Raw genomic sequence first — 25,529 nt, forward strand, 5'->3', positions numbered from 1 at the left:
GATTACTGTTGTGGCTTTTATTCTGACCTCAGATGAGTTACTTTCATCATTCAGATACAGTGACCAGAGGATGTGAAAACACACACACGCTCTTCCTTATAAGGAACAACAGATAATTTAGAGGCTACACATTGTTTAGGTGCCCAGTTTTGTTCAATATCATACCCTCCTTAACCTTGCAAAATGTAACCCAAGAATTCTTAGTAAAAACTTGAATAGAGTTATTTTTGGCTTAAAAATACTTTTGATCTTTTCCTTTTTCATATCCATGTATCTGGATTCCATACAATAGACATTATTCAACTTCTATACTATAGATGCTTTAAAAACAACAACAACCTGGGACACATGATTTTCAGATACAGTTGTGAGGGGACAGATTCATAAAGCAAGAAGTATGCAAAATCCAGATGGTGATCATGTTACAAGGAATGAAAGGAAAGCATAAAAAGCAAATGCTAATCTTTTCTCCCTCCTCCTTCCCATTCAGAAGAACAGGTACATTGTGCTGGGAAAGGGCTTACTGAAGCATACAACTTGATAATGCTTTAGGCAATACATCAAGTTCATCGAGAATTCTTTATAAAGCACATCATTCAAAAAACACTTCCAGTTTTTTGTCTTCAATGTTTTTGCTTTGAGACAGATTTAAAAACAAACAAACTAGAGATGGGTTCAGGTTGCTTAAGATCCAAAATATCTCCCTGTCCCCCCAGACTTTTGGGAAAGTTTGCATCTGCATCCAAAGTTGACAGTTTGGGCACATCTTTAAAATTAAGATGTCTAAAATAGTTACTAAATTACGTCAAAACGTTATATTTTTGTCATGTGTTTAATTGGCTCAATCCTTCAAGACCCCGGCCTATTCTATCCCCAGTCTAGCAAAACACTTAAGTTCATGCACAATTTTAAGCACATCTCAGCACCTTGTAGAAACAAGGCCTGTGACTCCAGAAGCTTCTCAATAATTTGACAGAAGAGATTACTTCCATCAGTTTGTCTTCTTGATGATCTAGGGCTATATTCGCCGATGCATACTCACACTGAAACCAATAAGCCTAGTGGTGGAGTAAGATAGACTCAACATATGAGTAAAGGTGGTAGATTCTGGCCCTTAAGAAATGTACTGTTGCTATATCTCTGTTGCTACTGAAGTGTTTCCTTCACAACTAGTTTGTGAGCTCACTATTGTTAGCTGATTAGGCTTGCTCTTTTCTTTATTAGTTAGACTGTGGAAGCAGCCAAAAATATGCTGGCACTTTCCAAACACAGATGTTGACAGAGTCCCTGCCATGATGAGCATTCTGTCCAAAATGACAAGACATAGAAGGGTGGGAGAAAGGGATGCATCATCTAAGCAAGGTCATCAGGGTGCAGAAACTGGTAGGAACACATGCTCTCGATTATTATTATTATTATTATTATGAGTGGGATTTTCAAAAACACCTGAAAGAATTATGTTCCAGCTACCACTGCAAGACAATGGGAGTTGGCCTTAGTTGATTTTGAAAATCTCTCCTTATGTGATTGCTTTTATTTTTATTTTCAAATAGATACAGGAAATTCCCTTCCACATCTGAAGTCTAAAAGTACCAATGTGGCTTACCATTAAATTTGGATTGTCAGGAAATTCAGACTGACACCACTCTGGTTTGATCTCATAATTTTTCTTTTTAAAGAGTATCTGACCTTGCTGGGTCTCATTAGAAAGAGGGCAGGTCATTTAGAATCCAAACCAGCTTCACCCAGAGTCAATGGAAAGGATTCCCATTGATTTCAAGGAGAGTGGGGTCTGACCCAAATGCAGCTGCTGGAATTTGAAAATTCAGCCAAATCCTTTGGGACTGGAGCAAAAACACTGAAACACACAAGGCTGAATCACACTAATCTAGCATAGAGGGTGTCAGGCTCATAGAATCACTGAAATTGGAGAGAGAAAAAAACAAAGTCATCTTGTCCATTCCCTGTCTACATCGGATTGTTCCCGCTAACATATGTTTGAGTGCTTGTCTGTTCCAGTTTTAAAATGATTCAAGTAATGTCACTTCCACCAAATCTCTTGGAAAACTACTGCAGTTTCATACAGCTCACTATTTCAAACATTTCCTCATAGCCTAACTTTTGCTCAGATTCTTTCAATTATTCCTAAGCAACTTCTTTACTATCTTGGCATTTTCACCCTTCAAATTACTTGTACATACTTAAAAGCTGTAATTATCTTGCTCTTTCTTACTTTCATCAATAGATCCCACACATATAGTAACTATTATTTCTTTTGCCTGAATTCCTCAAAGGTTGCACATACCTTGCTGGTGCCCTGGACTGCTGTATTTTAGGTACAGTGACATCTACTGAGTCCACCTCTGACAAATTAGTAGGGAAGAACAAGCAGGGGGGTCCAAGTGGAATCTTTTGAAGTCTTTTCAAAAGGGTTCTGGGAGGGTGAGAAATTGATAGGTGAGGACCGAACCTCAACTCAGCACTTTTAATGCTTTTTTGACATGGTAACTTCTTTGCAAATACGATACCAGGCAGGGAGAGAAAAGGATTGGATTATTTAACACAGTTTGTAAAAGCACCACATACAACTACTTCCCTCCCTCCCCTGGTCAGGGGGTTAGTTTTGCTATATTCATCATTAATCAAGGAGAGGAAAGACTTATGGAAACCTAATAAACAATATTTATATTTATTTCCCTACCTGATTTTCTTTATCCTTGTCCTAGCCCATTCCCCATATCCATGAGCAAGGTGACGGTCAGAAACCACTTAGATGTTAGCGTACAGCCAGTAAACACCAATACTCACTGTTGGAATTCCCTGTTCCTTAGTGGGTGTTTGGTTTGGGTTTCATAATACATGTACATGGAGATTCTAGCCCATATATTCCAAGTCTTTTCCAGGATTCTTACTTTTATCACAAGACTAAAGGATGAAGGTCTCTATGCACAATCACAACTCTGACTCCACATGTACCTTGCTTAACATAAATGCTGTTCACAGTGCTACTGTGGCCAAATTCCCCCCACTAAGGACCAAATCTTTCCTCTGGCAGACTCCCATTGAAGTCACTGGGAACTTGCCTGAGTAAGGACTGAGGAAAACCTGAGAGAGAACCTCAGAGTCTGGCCCAACATGAAGTGATGGTCCTTAGCTTCCTAAAAGGCACAATAATTGATATAAATTAATTGTCACAAATGCCAACTGGCACCTGGCTCTTCTGGACTTATTACAAACAGACTGATTTTTTTTACATACATATATTATTTCTTGCTGTCCTAATGTTTTCTCATTTTTAATTTTTAGTCTGATTTTAATAAAACTCACCAAGCAGGTTTTCCCAAGTTACCATAGTGGTAGTAATAACTTTCCTCAGTCTACAAGACAAATCTATACTATGCTTGCTATGGCACCCCTGGAGAATGAGACTATTTGGATAGAAGTTGGTTCACAGCATGATTGAATTGAAGTTATCTGATTCCAGTTGCCACAAGTACAGAAAAGGGTACCAATTTTACTTAAAGTTTAGTTCATGACCTTACCTATTTTTACTTGTTACACCAGTACATCCACATAAAAACATTCACCCCCAAAATGGTTGGTCAGCAAATAATATAAGATTTATATTACATTACATACATTAATAAAGAGTATTTAATCAACCCCTGCTGTGGGTTTACATTTGGATAAATAATTGGGATATTCAGCTGAACACAATAAATTAACATTCTTGCCTTTCATTTAGCTGTAATGTGCATATTGATACTATAATTTCATCGTTTTATACTTGAGATCTTTCAAACCATTGCTAAGTTGGATAAATCAAATGTATACTCATACAGTCAGGATCTCAGAGTTTCTTCCACAGGGGAATAGTCTTTCCGAAGTTCCCTTTTTAGAAGCTGAAAAGATACCCCAATGTTTTGCTCTGCTTTACTGCCAACTATCCGCTAACTTCCTGCATCATAACCATTGTCTTTCTACTCCAAGAAAAGCCACTAGATCCTCTTTGAAACCTATAAACTAGACACCATACCTAAACAATAGGGTTGCTCTTAAGCAACATGAGGCTTTGCTTCCACACACAGCTTGTCTTCACAACAAAACTGTATCACATTAGAATTTATCTATAAAGAGTCAAGATAACTTACATGATGCTGACCAGGACTTTGCACTTATTGCAGTGAAGGATAAACTGGGTTCAACAAGCATTATGTCAACTAGATTAAACCTGAGTTTTACCATGACTAGCTGACAGAATGTTGTACATGACTAGTCCTTGTTGGCACTAAACACAAATTCACGTTAATTAACTCATCTCTTCATAGTTGTGTTCTAACATGGAGGTCCCAGAGGGCTGGAGAAAGATAAACATAGTTCCTATCTTTAAAAAAAGGGAACATACAGGACCCAGAGAATTGTAGACCAGTCAGCTTAACACCAATACTCAGAAAAATACTGGAACAAAATTAAACAATCATTTGCAATACCTAGAGGATAGTAGGATGATCAGTAATAACCAACATGAATTTGTCAAGAGCAAATCATGCTATATCGACCAAATTTGTTTCTTTGACAGGGTTACTGGCCTAGTGGAGGGAGGGTGTGGGGGGAAAGCAGGAGACATGATATATCTTAATTTTAGTAAGGCTTTTGACACATGACATTCTCAACCAAACTAGGGAAATGTGGTCTAGATGAATTGGGGGTGCATTACTGGTTGACAAAAAACACTCAGAATAATTATAATAATTATTGCTGTCAAAATGGGAGGACATTTCTAGCAGAGATCCATGTGGGTCTGGTACCATGCAATATTTTCATTAATGGGTACTGGAGTGGAGAGTATGCTTGCAAAATCTGTGGATGATACCAAGTTAGGAGGAGTTATAAGCACTTTGGGGGACAGGTTTAGAATTTAAAATAACCTTGACCAGTTATCCAAGAAGAATTCAATGAAAACAATTGCAAAGTACTACACTTAGAAAGGAAAACAAAAATCAAATGCACAAATACAAAATGGGGAATAACTGGGGAGGTAGTAGATCTGCTGAAAAGGATCTGAGGGTTACAGTGGATCACAAATTGAGTTTGAGTCAAAAATGTTATGCTGTTGCAAAAAAGGTAAGATACACTCTAGAATGATATAACAGGAGTTCTGTATGTAGGGGATGGGAGGTAATTCTTCTAGTCTACTAAGCAATTAGATCATAGAATATCAGGGTTGGAAGGGACCTCAGGAGGTCATCTAATCCAACCCCCACAGCATCAGGCTGTGGCAGAACAGTTCTGCCTCAGTTTCCCCTTACGTGGAGTCCCCAGTAAATCTGTGTAAGCTTTCTAAAGATAAATAGCCCTTTGTGGGGTTAATTTATTACAAAAATCCTAGAACCACAATTCATAATCCTCAGCACAGTCCAAACAGTACTTTCAATCTTTCCAGTCTCAAAAGTCCATCAACATCAAGTACAGCTCTGGCATCTGGCACTATGCATCACCTCAAGCCCCCTAGCTGGGGTGCATCTTTGCCCTCTTTCATTCTCAGGTCTGGCTCTAGCCCTCACCTGGAGACATCAGTGGGTTCAGCCCTCCATCATTCAACCCGCTTTGACCCTCTGACTTCAGCTCTTTGGCTCAGAGAAACAGCATGCATCTGCCTCTATTGCTTTCAGCCTTCAACCCTCTCTGGACATGGCTGTCTGGCCTGGGAACGTTTGTAGGTGATGCCCTGACTGCCTTCTGCTTTCACCAGCCTGATCTGGATCCACTGTTCAGCTAGGGAACTCTCTCACCTCTCCTTTCTTCAAGGATATCCCTTTCCTGAAGTTCTCGGACCAGCTCTGCTCCTGAGCTCTCTCACTCTCTACTTCTCTAGATAACCTCATCTCTTCTCTCACCCTCTCTGGACTCTTGCTTCTGAACTCTCTCTTCCTTTTGGGTCGTCTCTTGTTGATAACTCCCAGGGACAGCCCTGTCCTTCTCATTATACCAAACTAAGGCACACCTGGACTGGAACAAGAGAGCCGAACCCAATTTTGTTTCAAGGGCCAGTTATGCTGTTACTAAGGGGACAAATTGGAGAGAGGCCAAAGGACAGCAACAATATGATAAAAGGTTTAGAAAACCTGACATATGAGGAAAGGTTTAAAAAAATAGGACATGTGTGGTCTTGAGAAAAGAAGACTGAGTGGGGACCTAATGACAATCTCAAAATATATTAAGGGCTGTTATAAAGAGAAAGGTGATCTTTTGTTCTCTCTGTCCACTGAAGATGATACTTCTTGTCCTTGGCTTAATCTGCAGTAAGGGAGATTTAGATTAAATGTTAGGAAAAACTTTCTAACTATAAGGAAAGTTGGCCCTGGAATAGATTACAGAGGGAGATTGTGGAATCCCTGTCATTGGAGGGTTTTCAGAACAGGTTGGATAAACACCTGTCAGGGATGGTCTAGGTTTAGTGTCTCAGTGCAAGAGGATGGACTAGGTTACCTCTTGAGATCCATTCTAGCTTTACATTTCTATGATTCTGTGCTGCAATTTGTATTGAGAAAAAGGGCCCAGGAACTGAATTCTATTTCTCCCTCTGTGAAACTTGCAGTCCCTTCCAGCCCAGAGAACAAGAGATGGGGACTGGGCAAGTAACTGACCTACATCAAATTGTTTTCAATGTGTAAACAATAATCCCTGTTGTTGGGGACTCTAGTTTCTATAATCTTTTAAAGTCCCTCAGAAGAAAGGGAGACCTTATTTTATCAGGTGAGGAGAAAGAATCTAAGGGATTAAAGTTTTGTCATCTTCAGTCCCTTCGTACACAAAATGGAAAGTAAGTATATTCATTCTAGCAATCATCCTTTGAAAACTAGGCATCATTAAGATGTCTCAAACTGGGCCCCCTGAGCTGAGACTCCCCAAATCACTAGTTACTTTTGAAAATGTGGAGGTGTCTCAGTCTGATATAGGTTAATAATGAACTTTTCCATTTGAAGCAAACTATAATGAAGCAAAATCCCAATTACCCAAAGATCTCCGGGGAACCCAAAAGCTTCAGATTGGCTAGTCTGATTAGTCAAACCTCAGTCTATGTGTCAGTGGCCTGGTCCCTCAATTATTTATCATGGAAGGTGCCCAGAAAGATGAGTTTGGGAAACAGGGCCTTACTAAACCACACTTGGTGCTCAGACTCCTTCTCTGCTTCCTAGCCCTTTTTCCTTGGGAATTGCTCCTGGCAGATAATTGGGGAATTGGCCAGTAGGATTTCCTGGTTATTCGGATTTAATTTATCCAAAGCCCCTGTTCTCCAAAACAGTGTCACATCCTCAGCTAACCCAAGAGAACATGACTCTATTTCAGAGAATGAGTGTTATATATGTGTGATTCACAGAATCATGTTTGCCCTGTAACTAAACTGTTGCTTATGTGTACATAAGAGGATGAGGCAATACCAACTTTCAATTTCTATTGCAGCCTTAATTCCTCCACCCTGCGAGTGATAAGCCACAAAGTACTTCCTCTAAATCCAGCTTCGAACATGAACTAGCATTGACTAGATATGCACAGGGCCAAGTGGGTTTGGTTTCATTCCCAGCAGATGGAAGTATGAATCATGCAAGAATAGAAGCAGTTCCCAAACTAATCCTTCTTCCCCTCTCTGCAGCCCTATATCATTGTGTGGTCCATCTGGTTGGTATCAAGCTTCGGCATATTTTTCACATTTTTAAAATATTAAACAAGCATTTTTGCAATAAATTGAATTTGGTAATATGTGAGTACATCGGTGCATTTTGCAATGATGTTTTGGACACATTAAATGACTAAAAATACATTTTGTACAATGCAGTTACGTTTATTTTGTTCCTTTTGGGAGTCAACCCCCTTGGAACAGCTCACCTCAACCACAGTTTTTCCATCACTTTTGTTTAATGTACAGTCTTTAATTTTATCTCATTTTGGCTAACCAGTGAGTATTTGGCATTCAAAAATGTTAGCTACTATAAATAGAACATACATTTAATCTGACATTTCTATTAAAGATGTTATTCTGTGCAGTGAATTACCAGTGAAGTAATACATCACAAACTTGAACCAGATGAAATATTGACTGCTTTCCTTAAAATTAAATGTTAGATCTCAATAGCAAATTAAGTTTGGGTTTTTCCTAATTAGAGATCTGATCTGTCCTAAAATTTAGAGCTGTGAGAGTTTCCAGATTTCATGAGGATTTGACTGAAATATATTAACTCCATTATCACAGTTCCTCCTTTATACATCTATTGATATTTCAAAGACTTTAGAAAATGTATATTTGTTCTCATTGACAAATTCATTTTATTTTAAAATTAAAGAAATAGTGGAGAGGGACTAAAACTAAAACAGAAGATATTTTAGTATATCGGTGGTTATCACAAAAATAGCCCTGCATTCACCTTTTTTCAAATAGGGACATAATTTACAGAAACAGCCTATTCGTGTTGGCCTACATAGTAATTTTCCTTTCAGAAATGGTATCTCCAGCTATGACATTTAAAGGAATTATATAGAAACATGGCGCTGGATACCAAGGTATTTAGAGACTGTGAGTGTCCAAAGAACTGCTGTATCGAAGGGCAAAATCAATAGGTAAAATTGAGGGCACCAAAATTTTAGAAGCATGTGAGCAATACTCTAGGGAACAACTTGCAGATTCTTAAAATGCAGCATTTTAATATTTGTTGAACTTGGAAACATTGCAACCACATTTCCTTTCTGCTTCTTACAACCAGTGTTGCATTTACTTTTTCTATGAATTTGTGTGCTGTAATGGGAGGGACTAAATCACGGTACTATGCTGTTAAGATGGCTGACTCCAGCAGTTTAGGCTAGCTGTAAGTTCAAACCCATCCATTGCTAGATAGCTAAATGCTTTTTGGTGAATTTTTCTCTTGGCCTTTCTTATGGCTCAGATTCAGAATCAAGGCTTTGTATGCAGAAAGATCAATACTAGTGCGACTGGAACAATGAGCTGTAGAGCTACTGCACTGCCTATTTTAACTTTAATTAGACACATTCAGCATCATTAAATAAAAATCCTCTGGCCTGATCAGCTAACACTTGAAAGTCATGTTAATGTTGGTTCATGAATTCTGGTGAATGTTTAGTAATTAATTTTGGGCATACCTAGTTGTGCTGCATGATCAGTGCACAAGTCCCTTAAGTAGAGCAAGGCAGAAAGTGAACTTTTTTCTCATTTTCACCATTTCTTTGGTTGACACTCAAAAGATTTAGTTATATCAGTCTTCTGAAGTGTTGTTATCCTTTATAATCTAAAATCATCCTGTAAAGGTTTCCATTTGATGTATTATTTGTAAAGAGCTCATTTTCTTTAGAATGAATTTTACAAGAATCTTGGAGATTAATTCCAAACACTAAAATACTTGTAAAAGAAATCATGTTGTCAATCTTGCCTTGTATATTAAGAGTTCAAGTTCAGTCAGTGCAAAATTAATCTTCACATAAAGATTTGACCTTGGTATCTTGAAGGAGTTAGACTTTAAAAAAATGCTATTGGAAATCTGAAATGCAATCAATTAACAGAGAAGACACCATACATAAGACCAACAAAATAAATATCACTATTGTAAGGTAAAGGCATTTTATCAATTAAATGTACAATTGTTATAAAAATGTATTCATAGGTCCCAACATAAATGCAGTAACAACCCAGCTCTTTGTTCTCTTTAAACATGTTTATAGGAATAGAAGTACCACTCTACAGTCTAATTCTTGAAGGACCTTGACAGCAAGCATGGTAGTGAAAAGGATAGGTCCATCAATGGATATTAGTCAGGATGGGCAGGAATGGTGTCCCTAGTTTCTGTTTGCCAGAAGCTGGGAATGGGTGACAGAGGATGGATCACTTGATGACTACCTGTTCTGTTCATTCCTTCTGAAGCACCTGGCACTGGCCACTGTCAGAAGACAGGATACTGGGTTAGATGGACCTTTGTTCTAACCCAGTATGGCTGTTCTAATATGTTATTGTGTTAAGAGCATACATTACTCTTTTGGCTAGAAAGGGGGAATGCTAAGGGACAGGTTACCTATGAAAGCATAAAGGAAATTACAGGAAACTTTGCAAGCTGAGGCTGAATCCACATAAAACCAAGATTATATTGGTAGACTGGAGGAATTAGTATGTGGGGAAGATGTGCTGGGGGACATGGAGCTTTGTTATTGTAGTGAGTGGGTAATTATCACAGTGAGATAAGTAGATTATGATATCATAACTTGAATTTTTTCAGCTATTAGGCCTGATCCAAAGTGATTAAAGTCAACGAGAGCCTTTCTATTAACTTCAGTAGGCTTTGGATCAGGCCCATTGTGAATTTTAAAAATGTAAAAGTGCATACAGAGTTTGAGATGGACACTAGGGCCAGATCCTAGTACACTTACTCATCAATGAGTGGTACCTTATTCCACAAGTAGTTTCTCTACAAGTGGGGCTACTTGTTGAACAAAGTACTACTTAGTGTGAGTCAAAGTACAGAACTCTGACCCTAAATAAAAAACTTTGTGGAAGTACCTGTGCAAGTTCTAAGGAAAGCTCTCTCTTTAAAACAAAAAAACAAACAAACAAACAAAAAACCCACTCACTAAATTAGATAGAGCACGAGCAAAACTGCTGAAGATTTAGGTAAGAGTTGTCCAAATTATTTTTAAAGTTTGCCTGGAATCACTTTATCACTGTGCTTCGTCATTTCACTGGGAAAGTTTGTCTGAGCCCAGGCATGATCTTAGGACTCAAGTTCTCCTAGCAAGTGGAAGTAAATACAGTGGTCATTGTGGAGGGTAATGATCTTATATTTCTTACAGCAGCTCCTGTGGCTGGCTAGTTCTTGGGAGTAAGTCATACATCCTGACTTCTAGGCTGGAAAACATAATTTCAACATGTCAGTCATGAAAAATGACTGTCCTGTAAGGAATAAAGGTGTCTGCTATTTAATTGTGCAGGGGCCTTAAAAGAACTTAACTCTATAAATCACTTAGCTGGTAAAGTTAAGAATGTCCTTAGTGGCCACACAATTTGTATGTGATTATAACTATATTTTCAAATATGATGTATGATGTTGTGCTGAACTTATGGGCAAGCTCTGATGTTTTTGTGAATAAAAATTGAGGACAGAGTATACAAGTGACTCTTTATTTTCTCCTGTTTGGAAAAGGATAGCCAACAGTGGATGACAAAAGCTGCATTGCAAAGGTGTTACATTCCCTAAAATCAGACCAGGAGGAAACAAAGCAACCTCTCTATAAAGCCGGGAGTCTCTTCCAGGACAAATTGGGAAAGAAGGGTGCACAGAGACACACTGCACTTGGGACATGTGATATGGAACTAACAGGACACAGAGATACAGCCTTACCTGTCAAGAAGATTTAAATGATATTGCATCTAAGTTATAGGACTGTGATATTCATATTTGGTAAATTAAGGCTTTTGTCTGCTCCATGATGTTAGTCTGAGGCAGGGCCGGCTCCAGGCACCAGCGCAGTAAGCAGGTGCCTGGTGCGGCCGACGGAAAGGGGTGGCACGTCCGTCTCTTCGGCGGCAATTCAGCAGGGGGTCCCTCAGTCCCTCTCGGAGGGAAGGCCCTGCCACCGAATTGCTGATGAAGAATGAAGCGGTGGCGATAGAGCTGCCGCCAAGGTGCCGCCAATCGCGCCTTTTTTTTTTGGAGCTGGCCCTGGTCTAAGGTGTGTTTATATTAACTAATTTTTATTTTAATTCTGCTTTGATTTAAAATAATCTGAATTTGAATTGTTAAACTAGATGATATTCAGTGCTAGGTACTGCCGGAGGTCCTGGGTACAGGCCTCAGATAGGCTACAGTCACACTGTGCAAGGGGAAGGCAAAGGTGCTGCTAAGAGTCATGTCTCCCCCAATGCTTGGGATGGTGGTGCAAGGCGGAGCAGTCACAGGGTGCTCTTGTTCCTGACAACAAGAACGGCCCCTTAGGGACCATTCTGGCTGCAAGGGATCAGTCCTTGTGGAAGTGCAAAGCTAAAGATTTCCCCTTACTGGGGGGAAAGATTTCTCCTTTCTAAGGCCTTGGCTACACTTACCCGCTAGTTCGACGGCTGGAAATCGAACTTCTGGGTTCGACTTATCGCGTCTAGTCTGGACGCGATAAGTCGAACCCGGAAGTGCTCGCCGTCGACTGCGGTACTCCAGCTCGGCGAGAGGAGTACCGCGGAGTCGACGGGGGAGCCTGCCTGCCGAGTGTGGACCAAGGTAAGTTCGAACTAAGGTACTTCGACTTCAGCTACGTTATTCACGTAGCTGAAGTTGCGTACCTTAGTTCGAATTAGGGGGGTAGTGTAGACCAAGCCTCAGTGTAGTGCTTCGCATCACACTGGTGGAATAAAGTAACATGAGTAGGGGCTGAGGATGTGGCTCAGCATCTGTGATTCTCTCCTGCCTTGTCCCTTGGGTAGTTTCTCCCCTCTGGGCAAAAGGTGCATGTAAGCTGCTACCAAAAATGGTTTTAATTTTACAGTGAATTCTAGGGTGAAGGAACTATCTGTGAGCACTATCCCCAACAAGAGCCACAAGGAAGATGGCATAAGCCAGTATGTAGATGGGGAAAGCTGTAAGGCTGAAAGAGTGGTGGGTTTGGAGAGATGACACATACTAAACTCTATTCCTATAAGTGACCTGATTTTCAAACATTTCTAACTTGCAATGTATTTAATAAACTACTTGACTAGTTTAGGCCAAATCCAAAACTTTTAACAGTAAAGGCAAAGCGTGTAGAGAGGGTGATGTCTCGGAGCCCGTAGAAGAGAGAATGGGAGGTTTTAAGTGCACATCTTGCAACTTTTCACCATCTGGATATAGAGTAGAACAGCAATACTGGCTGAATCTGTTTTCCCTTCAGTCTGCATGTAGAAAAGTGGACTCACCACTAGAGCACCTCCTCATAGGTGGACATGGCATAGCAGCTGCTCTCCTCTTTAGTACCTCCAGCTGACGGCCACTCTGGAGTGATCTCTCTTCCCATAACTCAGCCCTCCAGCCAGGTCATGATTTAGTCCCACACCATTCAGATTAACAATATCCAACAAATAAAAGTCCAAACATCCCCAGCTCTGTGCTGCATGGTCCTCATCCCCTCTTGGCTCAGAGTTTTCCCATGTTCTAATGGTTTCTATCAGCAGGAAGGAGGAACTTAACACCTTCCCTGATACCCCTCCTGATATAAGCCCAGGGACCCTGTAGTGAGAAGACAAGGTCTTCTGTTCAGATGCACCCTGCTACCTCTCTGGGCTTCTTCCCATCATAGTTTTTTACCAGGCCTATTCCCACAAGTTCACTAGGTTTATCCTTGTCTCAGGGCCAGGACTCGCAACTGGAATTCACCAATAAATCTCCACCCAAAAATACAAACAAACTTCCTTCTGTGCTTCTCAGGTTTCACCTGTCATCCCTCTTAAGTTTCCCTTGAACTGTTTCTCAGTTAAAAACCTCCCACGGCTCTCTCTCAGGAAGTCCTGATCCTACCTCTTTTATCAGGGCTTCCCACCAGAGTCTGCTCCACTCCAGAGGCTGCTTTGTCTTTCTCCTGGCAACTTTGTGGCATTCTCTATTCCGGAAAGAATTCCAAATCTTACTCTTTCCCCTTCTTTCTCCTGGGTTCCCTGCTCTCTAGTCCTAGAGAGTGACTGCCAAGTTCTTCCCTTCCCTTTCTAGACTTTCTCACTTTAAACTAGCCACCCAGCTCCTTCCTCAACTTGGACTCAACTTTCAATTAGTCCTGGCCTATGCTCCAGGTGCAACCAGGTAAGTTCATTGGCCTCTCAGGCCCACATTAACCCTTTTATTTCCTGTGTGGAGAAAACACCTCAACACACTGCAAAGCAAAACGTACATGACAAGAGTTGTATTAGAAGGGCAGCTCTGTATTGTGTAAAGGTGCTTAGATGCCATGATTTGAATAGATTCATAGGTTATAAAACTAGAAGGGACCACTGATCGTCCTGTTTAACACAGGCCGTAGGACTTCCCTGAATTAATTCCAGATTGAACTAGAGTGTAGCTATTAGCAAAATATTCAATATTGATTTTGAAGTGTCCAGTGATGGAGAATCCATCACAGCCCTGGTAAATTGTTCCAACTGTTAATTACCATTGAATGTTAAAAATTTGCACCTTATTTCTAGTCTAGATTTCTACAACTTCAATTTCCAAACATTGGATCTTGTTACACCATTGTCTGATAGATTGAACAGCCCTCTATTATCAAATTTATGTTCCTCATGTAGGTACTTACAGACTATGATCAAGTCACCCCTTAATCTGGTCTTTAATAATTAAATAGATTGAGCTCCTTGAGTATTTTAGTATAAAGCATATTTTCAACCCCTTTATCATTCTCATAGCTCTTCTCTGAACCATCTCCAATTTTTCAACATCCTTCCTGAATAGTGGACATCAGCATGGGACACAGTATTCCGCTAGTACTTGCACCAGTGCTAGATAAAGACATAGTAGAGCCTTTCTACTCCCTTCTTGATTGTCACCTGTTTATACATCCAAGGCTCATACCAGTCCTTTTGGCCACAGAATTGAATTGGCAGCTCATAATCAGACCATTATACACCAGGACTTCTAAATCTTTTTTGCAGAATCACTGCTTCCGAGGATAGTGTCTCTTTTTTAAGTACAGCCTGCCTTATTTGTTCTTAGATGTATGATATTACATTTGGCTGAATTGAAACATATTGTTTGTCTTTGCCCAGTTTAGCAAGCAATCTAGATTGCTCTGTATTATGGACATGTCCACCTCATTATTTACCACTTCCTCCATATTTGTGTTGTCTTTAAACCTGATGGATTTCATAAAAGCGTTCAATAGCAAAGAGCCAAGAACCAATCCCTGCAGGACCCTACTTACAATCATATTTTGAGGCCTATCAGATAGCCCATTTTTAATCCATTTCATATGGGCCACATAGATTTTGTATGGTTCTAGTTTATTAATTGAAAATGTCATGCAATATAAAGTCAAATGCCTCACAGATATATACCCAAATAGCCCAGGAGAACCTGCTTCCATACAGAAAAAACAAACAAAAAACAAACAAAAAAAAAAACACTGACCCCACGCTCCTAGCCCCCACCCCTACCTAGAACCCATATGGAGTATCAAACAATTATAACCGATACCTGATGGGGACCACAGCCCAAAAGAAATGTTCTGAACACCTTCTTCTGGCCTTAAAACAATCCCTGAACTTTGCCAAGTTCCCCACAGACCAGGACAGACCAAACTCAAAGAGGCACCAGACCCTGTCAGAACAACAGATGCAAAACCTACAGACATATCTCCACTGCTGCAATGATCAATACCCTTCCCAATACACCTTTCAAGATCCATGGGCCCTACACATGCCTATCATAATATGTGCTGTACCTTGTCCAATGCATCAAATGCCTCAACAACTATGTGGGTGAATCCAATCACTAAACTCTTGAATGAACTCACACAGAAAAATGATAAAAAAGGACAAAAACCCTGTATTAACCATGGGCAAACACTTTTCACCAAATGATTGCTCCATATCTGACCTATCATTCCTCGTCCTCAAAGGAAACCTGCACAACAGCTTCAAAAGATGAGTCTGGGAATTTAAATTCATAATTCTGCTGGACACAAAGAAGGACTTAACAGAGACACAGGTTTTATGGCCCATTACGACAACTTGTAACATGTTCTGCTGCCTACTAACCCTCCATTGTCCTATGATTCTATCTAGTTTCAGAGATAATTCTTCAGTGTTCACATTATTGAAATTACATACCATATACTCTGTTTTTCCTCTGCTTAGTCTGACCCCATGACTCTCTAACACATTTCTCCATTTCTCAAGATCCTCTTCTAAACTATCTTTCTTCTCACTGCTTAGCATGATGTCATCTGCTAACAACATGCACCAAGGTGCCTCCTTCTGTATGTTCCCTCTGAGGGTATCCAGAATGAGACAAGAAAGGGCTTAGTGCTGATTTCTGATGCACTCCCACCCTTACCAATCATTTGTCTGTTTCACCACTAGACGTTCTGACGATTGACTTTGCACCTAAATACATGGTGTGAACAAGCCACATGAAAAATACTGGTACCGTTTTCTCCATTATATACCACCAGATGACTTCTTTTGGAACTTGGTCAAAGGTCTTTTCCAGATCAGTGAACACCATGTGAATATTTTCTCCTTTCTCTCTAAATCATAGTGACAAAATATCATAATCAAAATAATTATTCTAATGCTGCTTGAATTTTAGAACAATTAAGAACATCTCAAATATATTCATGCCCTTTGTCCAGAAGCATACACTTTCCACACAACATACATTTTGTAATCATTTCTTTCTCCCACACCCACATGAAATGAAAGTAAGTTATATTACAGTTTAGACATGCCAGTTTTAACCTGGGTGCTCAATGCTTGCATACCCAAGCAGTTGAAAGCAACCCGGAAGAATGTAATAATTCTTTTTAGAATAATTGACAGGTTGCCATAGGGAATTTGTTTCTGTCATTTGAGGATATATGGAAAATAGCTGCAACCTGTTATGGCTTTCAGTTCAATGCAAGCCACACAGAACAGGATGATTAGGCATTTACCATTAACTGAAAATAGTTATGTACATATTCAGGACAACCAGTACAAAATTTATAAATTATTAACATGGCAGTTGGAATGGTGCAGAAAGAGAAAATAAATCTGCTTCAAAATATCTTGCTGAATGCTTCTTGTAGAATTTTTGTCCCTACCATTCTGAGAAAAATAAATGACATAATCAGTAGGGGTCTTTTCACCAATGAATCCATTTCTAGATTGTTATGGTATTGTAGAAATATATGGAATATATTAGTCTTTTAGTCTGAATCCAGAGGTCACAAATCCCTCACCAATGTAATTACTCACTAACTGGAAAGTTCTAATTCCACAGCTGCACCCGTCTGGCCAAAATGCCCCGCCAACGACTGAATGAAGTGTCTGTCACGGCGTGAGACGGCTGCAGCTTCAGCATTAAAGGAGTTTGTTATGTGGCTCTTTGAGAAAGGATAAGAATTAAAGGGAAAATATATTGAAAGTCTGAGGCTAAGAGAAGCAATGTCTGAAACAGAAATATGCTATAGACACCACAAATGATATCTCCCCCGTCATACACTACTCTCTTTATAGCTTGGTAAGAGATAGTGAATCTGTGGCATGGAAATGAAACTGGCAGTCCTGTAGAGTCAGAGAGATTCTAAAGAGAAAGAGAAAATGTGATCAACTTAAAATATAAGTGCTAGTAAGATTTATCCACAGTTTGGGATATTATGTTGGCAGTAGCCAGTGGAAGAATAAATTCAAGCATGTTAACTGGGATGAATATTTCCCCCTTCAACTGGAATGCAGGAAAATCCTTTACCACAGGGAATGAAAGGGAGGACATGCCTTACAAAAAGGATGGGAAAGTTTCTGCGGATTTCACTGGGAACTGAAGAGTGGAAATAAGGAATTTCATACATCTCATGAGTACTGAATAGAAATATCATTATGTAATGTAATGTCCAGTCTCTAAACCCAGCTGTTTAAATAAGGCTTATAATAGAACAGCCGTAAACTATTTCCCAGCATGGTAAATTTAAGTGAACAAAGCATCCCAGTTCCAGTTAGGTTGTCTGGTAGGTTCTCTATTTGTTATTAACTTTAAGAAGTGCCATAGACTCCTTATGCATTGAACTGTTGGATGAGTAAGGATCCCATACAGAGGAAGGATGGTCTAGTGGCTAGAGAGCCACAATGTAACTCAGGCAGTGTAGGTTCAATTCCGTCTCACCGCAGTTCCCCATTTGTAAAATAGGGATAACACTTCCCTACCTCACTGGTGTCTTGAGATGATAAAAATCGATTGATATTCAGGGTATATACAGAGAAACCTGCTGTAAATATGGTTACAGCTAAACTAATTTTGGCCAATTTCTGTGGATGAGGTGGAACCATGTTAAAATGTGCTTTCCCCTAGGAACCTAGCTCAGCCACACCTGCTTATCTAAACCATGTAAAATGTAACTGAAATGTTGTTTAAATATGGCTCTCTAATCCAGTTAAGGGCCCCATGCAGGTGGGGGAAGGAGGGTCTAAACAAATTGAGGAAGTTATACCCAATGAAAACAACAAGGAATCCGGTGCGCCACCAGACTCCTTGTTGTTTTTGTGAATGCAGACTAACATGGCTACCCCCCGATACCCAATGAGGGATTTAAATATTTCTAAGCACAGGAGGCAACAGAAGTGCTGATGAAATACACAGAGGGTAACAACAATTAGAGCAGCATTGCTGTGTCATGATTCCTGCTTCTGATTTTGAATGTGATTTATTTTGGTGACTGTGAAGTAAGCTGAGGCCAGAAAAACAGACTAACAGAGGGGAAGGATGTTTAACTTCCATACAAATTTTTGAAGATATAGAAAGAAAAAGAAGAAAAGTGGTAAGCCCCCAAAACAGCCCTGTCAGTCTGATGGCCTCAGAGAGACTATTTTGTATAGGTTCTTCTACTGCCCTAATCATGGAATCTGAGTGCCTTGCAGTAGTGCAAAGTGACATGACTAACATCTGTCATGAGTGGTATGCTCTCCCCTCCCCTATTTTGTCTCTTCCCACATCCCCATATCATGTTGTTTCTTCCTCCCCATCACAATGCTAGAATAAAACCAGGCACCAATGTCTGACATAACCATCATTCAGGTTTCAGAGTAGCAGCCGTGTTAGTCTGTATCCGCAAAAAGAACAGGAGTACTTGTGGCACCTTAGAGACTAACAAATTTATAAGCTTTTGTGGACTACAGCCCACTTCTTCGGATGCATATAGAGTGAAACATATATTGAGGAGATATATATACACACATAAAGAGAGCATGAACAGGTGGGAGTTGTCTTACCAACTCTGAGAGGCCAATTAAGTAAGAGAAAAAAAACGTTTGAAGTGATAATCAAGATAGCCCAGTACAGACACATTGATAAGAAGTGTGAGAATACTTACAAGGGGAGATAGATTCAATGTTTGTAATGGCTCAGCCATTCCCAGTCCTTATTCAATCCTGAGTTGATTGTATCTAGTTTGCATATCAATTCCAGCTCAGCAGTCTCTCCTTGGAGTCTGTTTTTGAAGTTTTTCTGTTATTTGATAGCCACCCGCAGGTCTGTCATTGAATGGCCAGACAGGTTAAAGTGTTCTCCCACTGGTTTTTGAGTATTATGATTCCTGATGTCAGATTTGTGTCCATTGTGTACCTCTGCTAATGATACTAAAATTCTATTCCAACTTCCAATATAATACACTACACTGCTGTTGACTGTCACTGATCACATCAGCACTTTCAATCTTTTATGAAACATTATTACTCCTCTTATGAGGCACTCAGCATGAGATGTTTGGGTTCATTTCCTTAGAACTTTGTTGAAACATGCCAGGCTGTTTTGATTACAATATACACATACCTCAAGGATCAAAAAGTAGGAAAGACAACAGCAATAATGACACATTCCATGTCTTTATCTTGATTTTAGGTGAAAAGGCACTGAAGTAAGCCATGCACTCACCATGGGCTTGGTCCCTCCCTGACTCTCTTTTCACTTGTTATAAGGAAGGAATGGGAGTGCGTGAAAGCCATTGATGAGCCATTAATTATATTTAGCACAATGAGAATGAGCGTTATTCCATTAGCCTGATTTCTGTTGCCAACGCTTTCTAACCTGCTCTTTGTAAGCCGGATATCTTGCAAGAAAATGTCCATCTCAGATCGAGTTACCAAATTATTAGTCCATGAGGAGCCAACATGCTGAAATCTCTAATTAGACAAGGTGGTCTCTGAGGCAGAGCCAGGGGACACTGTACCCTACAAAAGAGTCTAACCCTACAAAAGGAAAGTTGTTGTGAGAGTGCCTCCCCCCCGCACCACCTGAAGTTGTATCTTGCTCTCTTCTCTGGACTGGCCATCCCGGGGGAAATGAAAGACCCTAACTCTGAAGCCCACAACCAAGAGAGAGGAGAGACTGACCACCTTCCCGCATGTGAAACAAGATGATATTATTTGCAACATCAGAACTAATTTGCAACTAAGACTAATCACAAGAGTTAGAGACTCTAAGAAAACATGAGTGTGCTTTTGTATTTTATTCAGAGCAGTCTGAATTCACCGTTCCATTAGATATGTATTTTTGTGTGTCACTAATCATTTCTCCAGCTACACACTAACCCCACCTCCTCCCAAAATCAGTTATCTAATTAGTAAAAGATTAGTTTGGATTAATAGTGTGTTATTACAAAGCTGCTATAACAGCCTGATTTCTGCATCTTTTTAAGAGTTTCAGAATGATGCAGACATTAAATTAATGTGGGAAGGTGAATAAGCTAAGTAAACAGAGTCTAACAGAAATTGTAAGGTGGAACAAAATGCGAAGCTTTAAAACTATTAGTCATTCTAAGTGTTCTACTTCCTTAAAACAAAGGGAAGAGTCAACTGCAGACTCTAACCTAAATTAGATTAAAAGAAATATGTTCTTCCTTAACTTTCCTATAAAGTATTAAAGTAATTCTTGTGTTAACCTTATACATTGATTTAACTACCTATTGTAGTAACTGGTGAGCCAGATACATTGAACCTTTGATCTACTGATTCAATTTCAAATGTGCTGTTAATCTGATCATTGCATTGTGTTATATTTGATTAGTTTAGAGAAATCAAAAGTAAATTAGTGTCATATTTGCTTTGCTTTATATTTGTTTGCTTATTCTTTTAATAAATCCATAAAAGCACACTATACTGGTTTCTCAAAAATTCAGTGTGGGAAAACAACCTAATTAGAGGAAAAGGTAAATACATTGAATAGCTGCTGGACTTGTTTTTTAATTATTTGATTAAAATCCTTTTCCCCCCGATATACAGCAGTAGCTCCATCCCTCTTGTTAATTATAATCTTCCAGCCATTCTTGCTCATTACAGTCATAGATAGCAGGAGGGAGTACTTCACTGGATTGAAAGCCAAATGTTACACTGTGTGCAATGTAAGCTAAATTCTGCCTCTTTTTATTCAAGTGATGTCCATAAGTTTTCAAAAACATTTGAATAAGACCATAAGACCAGCCATAGTAAATCAGGCCAATGGTCCATCTAGCCCAGTACCCTGTCTCCCAACGGTGGCCCATGCCAGATGCTTCAAAGGGCATGAACAGAACAGGGCAATTATCAAGTGATCCATCCCTTGTCATCCAGTCCCAGCATCTGGCAGTCAGAGGTTTAGGGACACTCAAAGTATGGGGTTGCATCCCTGATCATCTTGGCTAATAGCTATTGATGGACCTATCCTCCATGAACGTATCTAATTCTGTTTTGAATCCAGTTATAGTTTTGGCCTTCACAACATCCTCTGGAAACAAGTTCCACAGGTTGATTGTGTGTTGTGTGAAGAAGTACTTCCTTTTAGTTGTTTTAATGAATAGGTTGTTGACTATTAATTTCATTGAGTGACCCCTGGTTCTTGTCTTACATGAAAGTTGTAAATAACACTTCCTTATTCACTTTTTCCACACCATTCATGATTTTATAGATCTCTATCATACCCCCCCACTTTAGTCATTTCTTTTCCAAGTTGAATAGTCTCAGTCTTTTAAAATTTCTCCTCATGTGGAAGCTGTTCCATACCCTTAATCACTTTTCTTGCCTTTCTCTGTACATTTTCCAATTCTAGTATATCTTTTCTGAGATGGGGCAACCAGAACAGCAGACAGTATTCAAAATGTAGGCATACTATGGATTTATATAGTGGCATTATGGTATTTTCTCTTATCTTCACCAGGATACTCCATGTTACCTTCCTCACAGCTTGAATGAAATTGTGTGTATGTGTGTGTGTGTGTGTGTGTTTGTGGGCGGGGTGTGTAATCTTCAGAAGAATCCATTTCTAGTGTTCACTGGACTATGAAAGAGAGGAGCAAGGAACCTAAGATGACAAAGCAACCAAGCATTTTGGACTTTTTGGAAGATCCTGACCAGAGGGGTGGTCAGCCATATTGCTAGAAGATATATTGGTAGGAAACTGCCTTGAACAAAGGCTTATAACCATTTCTAAATCTACCCTTTATAGTTGAACTTACTTAAAATCCTATATTCTTTTGTTAATAAACTCATTTTACTTGTAATCTAACCCATGCCAGTGCTGTGTTTGACTTAAAATGATTGCTAACTCCAGTTAAAGTGATAAGCTGTGCATTTTGTCTCTGTAGAGGCATAAAGAAACCTTATAATGCCACTATATGGTCCTGGAAAGGGATGGATATTTCCCAGCACACCATTTTAGGAAAACTCAAGACTGCGAGTGTGTTGGGATCACCTCTGTATAAGGTAACTGGGTGACAGAGACTAGAGTGGGGTTGTTGTGTTGGAGACTGGCTGCTGGAATCAGAGTTGCTGAGTCAGACCTTCTTAACACACAGACACTTAGTGTGTGCTTTTATTCTGGCTGGCCCAGCAAAGCATTTTCAGACACTTAGGATTACAGGACAAGTCGTGATAACCCTTCACTGATATGGATTGCACCTTAGAGTGTGACACCACTGTATATGAGATCAGCATACATTTCCTTACATTTAGGATTAGATATATGTAGAACTTTGGCAATGATTGGCAAATGTTGACACTTAAATAATTGTTCTGTTTTTTACGAAAATGGGATATTTACAGGAATACTCCTACCAAATCAGAAAACACATTGTTGCACTGACTGTTGTGGTTTTTTTATTTCTGACATTTTTCCTTAGAAACTCAGCCATCAGTGATTTTTTTTCTCTAAAATCTCCAGTGTACAAGAAATAGGATAAAAATCCAAACAAATATAGTTATAACCACATAGAATCCAGATCAGCAAGACTCCTTGTTATTTGTAAACCAAAGATAATGATACAATAGCATAATCATCAAATTAGTGAAGCTGAAAGAGTAGTTAATTTTATGGTAACCTATGGACAAGCAGCCAAACAATTCATACCTTTCTGCAGCACGCTGATTTAGCTTTGAGCCTAAAAATGGGGAAAGGGTGTTATTTTTAACACTGATTGTTAGCCTGGTATCAGCATTTCTGTCACCTCCACTACAATTACCACTACCACAAGTAAAGAAAGACACCTGCCACGCACACCTAGGAAAAAATGGCTCTGCTCCAGGTAAAACATTTCCTGCAAATGGATACAGCTGATAGCATTCAAAACCAGCTGGAATGTCTGGTTACTGCTTGGGTCATCAGATATTGTGGACTATAATAGCAATGTAACACACACAGTGAAGACCTGATTCTGCAACACTTGTGTTGAGTACTACTTTTTATTCACATCAGTAAGATGAATAGCACTATTTGTGTAAGAGCAAATGAACACGAGTAAGGGTTATAAAATTGAGCAACGGATGAGTCTAACCAATGTCCATTGCTTTATCCATTAGCTTTATTTATCCATCAGTAGAACTGGTTGGGAATTTTACATTAATATTTTTCTCTACGGAAAATGTGGCTTATTGAAATTTTCTGGAGGAAAATGTTGGTTTTGTATAATTCTTTCAATTTGCTGCAGGGAAAATTGAAACTAAACATTTTGTTACAAGTCAAGTTGACCCAAATCAAAATATTTCAGTTGAGATCAGTTCAAATTAATCTGGGCATCTGATTGAGCAGCTGCAGCCCCTCATAGGAATGATGGTTTGTGTGCCTCATGCACTTACTCTGCCCAGCTGGACTACATCTCCCAGGATGCACCAAAGAAATTTAGCCACAGAGAGAAACTGTGGTTTATCATGGAAGACATAGTCTGGCCAAGTAGTTTGATCTATAGTGGGTGCATGAGATATCTGAACTGCAACTTCCATAAGGCATTGTAATGATTTAAATGGATGCTGAGTAATCTCAATCCAATCCAAAATGAAATGTTTCCTCATTTCCAATTGTTTTTGTATCTTTTTGTTCTCTATTTTTTTTTTTAAGACTTGCCACACTGGGAAAAGAAAACAAATCTCAAATATATTGAATTTCTTGCAGGACTGGGATTTCATTTTTCAATTAGCTCTAGTAATCTGTGATGTTCCTGACAGGGATGATAAAGTGAGCAATATTATATATACAACATAAGGATTTACCTTCTTTTTAACCACTCAATGAAGGGCCATGAGAAAATTTGTCATAAGTCAGAAAGCAAGCTCTTTTACTTCAGCATCTCATTCTTGATATAAAAGCTAGTATAAAGTCTACCTACTATGGTATATATTCAACTGCTATGTAAATTTGGCAAAATCTGATTAAATGTCACTCACCTGAAGTAGCAAAAAATGACTGTATTATGACAGTATGAGGTAATGTTCCAAAGTGGGGAGAATTATTTGTATCAGAACAGTTGGGAGAAAAGAAAATTCACACACACACTAAAAGGTTTCATTAAAACAAGTTTAATTAAATTTATATGGTCACATGGGATATGTCTACACTGCAATCAGACACCCACAGCTGGCCTGTGACAGCTGAGGCTGGCTCATGCCAAGGGGCTGTTTAATTGTTTTGTAGATATTCAGGCTCAGGCTTGGAGCCCAAGCCCTAGGACCCTCCCCCTTCACGGGGTCCCAGAGCTTGGGCTCTAGCCCAAGCCCAAATGTCTACACTGCAATTAAACAGCTCCTTAGCCCACACCCTGCAAACCAGAGCCAGCTGATCCAGGCTGGAGAAAGGTTTTTAATTTTAATATAGACATACCCATGGTCTCCAGCGGTTGCTTAAAAAGCCTTCCACCAATGAGCCTCCCATGCAGGGGGTAGCTATAATCACCACAAGCAGGCGGTCCCCTGAGCACAAGGTTTGTTGAAGTCTAGCAAAGGGAAGCCCCTGTCTTCACTCCACTCCACACCTGGCAACAGAACAAGTTGGTCTCCTAAGAAGGTAGGGCTTCAGTTGCACTTTCTAGACATTCCAAGAAGCATCATGCCTCCCTGAGGAATAATGCTTCCAAAAGTTCCCAGTGTGTCAATGCAGCTCCACATTGTCCACTACTTTAGATAGTACCTTACTGGCACCCTATGACCCAAAATAGAGATGAAAGGTCAACTAAGATGTGCTTAAAGAATGAGTTTGTTTTAAATGAAAATCTCAGATGAGTCTTAAAACATTTGTTAACTTTTATTGGTAAATGACTTAAGAGTGACAAACATTTTAAGTATTTTTAGTCAAAATTAAAGTGCCTACATAAGCCTAGACTCCTGCGAGGACCTTCAAGTGCTGTAAGGATGGATAACCAGCTAGAAGGATGGTCAATGTTTTACTTTATTATTATTTTTAAAAATTGCACGATTTTATGTATTTTACCTATTTTTTTTCTTATAAGAAAAAGAGTTCAAACACTACATTTTCAGGCTTAAACCATTTAAATTGTCATACAGTGAAATAGTAGAATAGCTCCTAGAAATGTTT

The 25,529-nt window shown here is 39.4% G+C and overlaps 1 long non-coding RNA gene across 1 annotated transcript in view; it reads right to left on the reverse strand.

Moving 5' to 3' along the window:
• Nucleotides 1-2,304: 2,304 nt before the first annotated feature.
• Nucleotides 2,305-25,529, reverse strand: part of LOC135972476 (uncharacterized) — a 210,549-nt gene continuing 187,324 nt past the window's right edge. The window contains exon 3 of the long non-coding RNA XR_010588934.1: nt 2,305-2,434. This is a non-coding gene — a long non-coding RNA (uncharacterized LOC135972476). The remainder of the gene's footprint in view (nt 2,435-25,529) is intronic.

The sequence above is a fragment of the Chrysemys picta genome, chromosome 6, assembly GCF_011386835.1.
Source record: "Chrysemys picta bellii isolate R12L10 chromosome 6, ASM1138683v2, whole genome shotgun sequence".
Taxonomy (NCBI): Eukaryota; Metazoa; Chordata; order Testudines; family Emydidae; genus Chrysemys; species Chrysemys picta.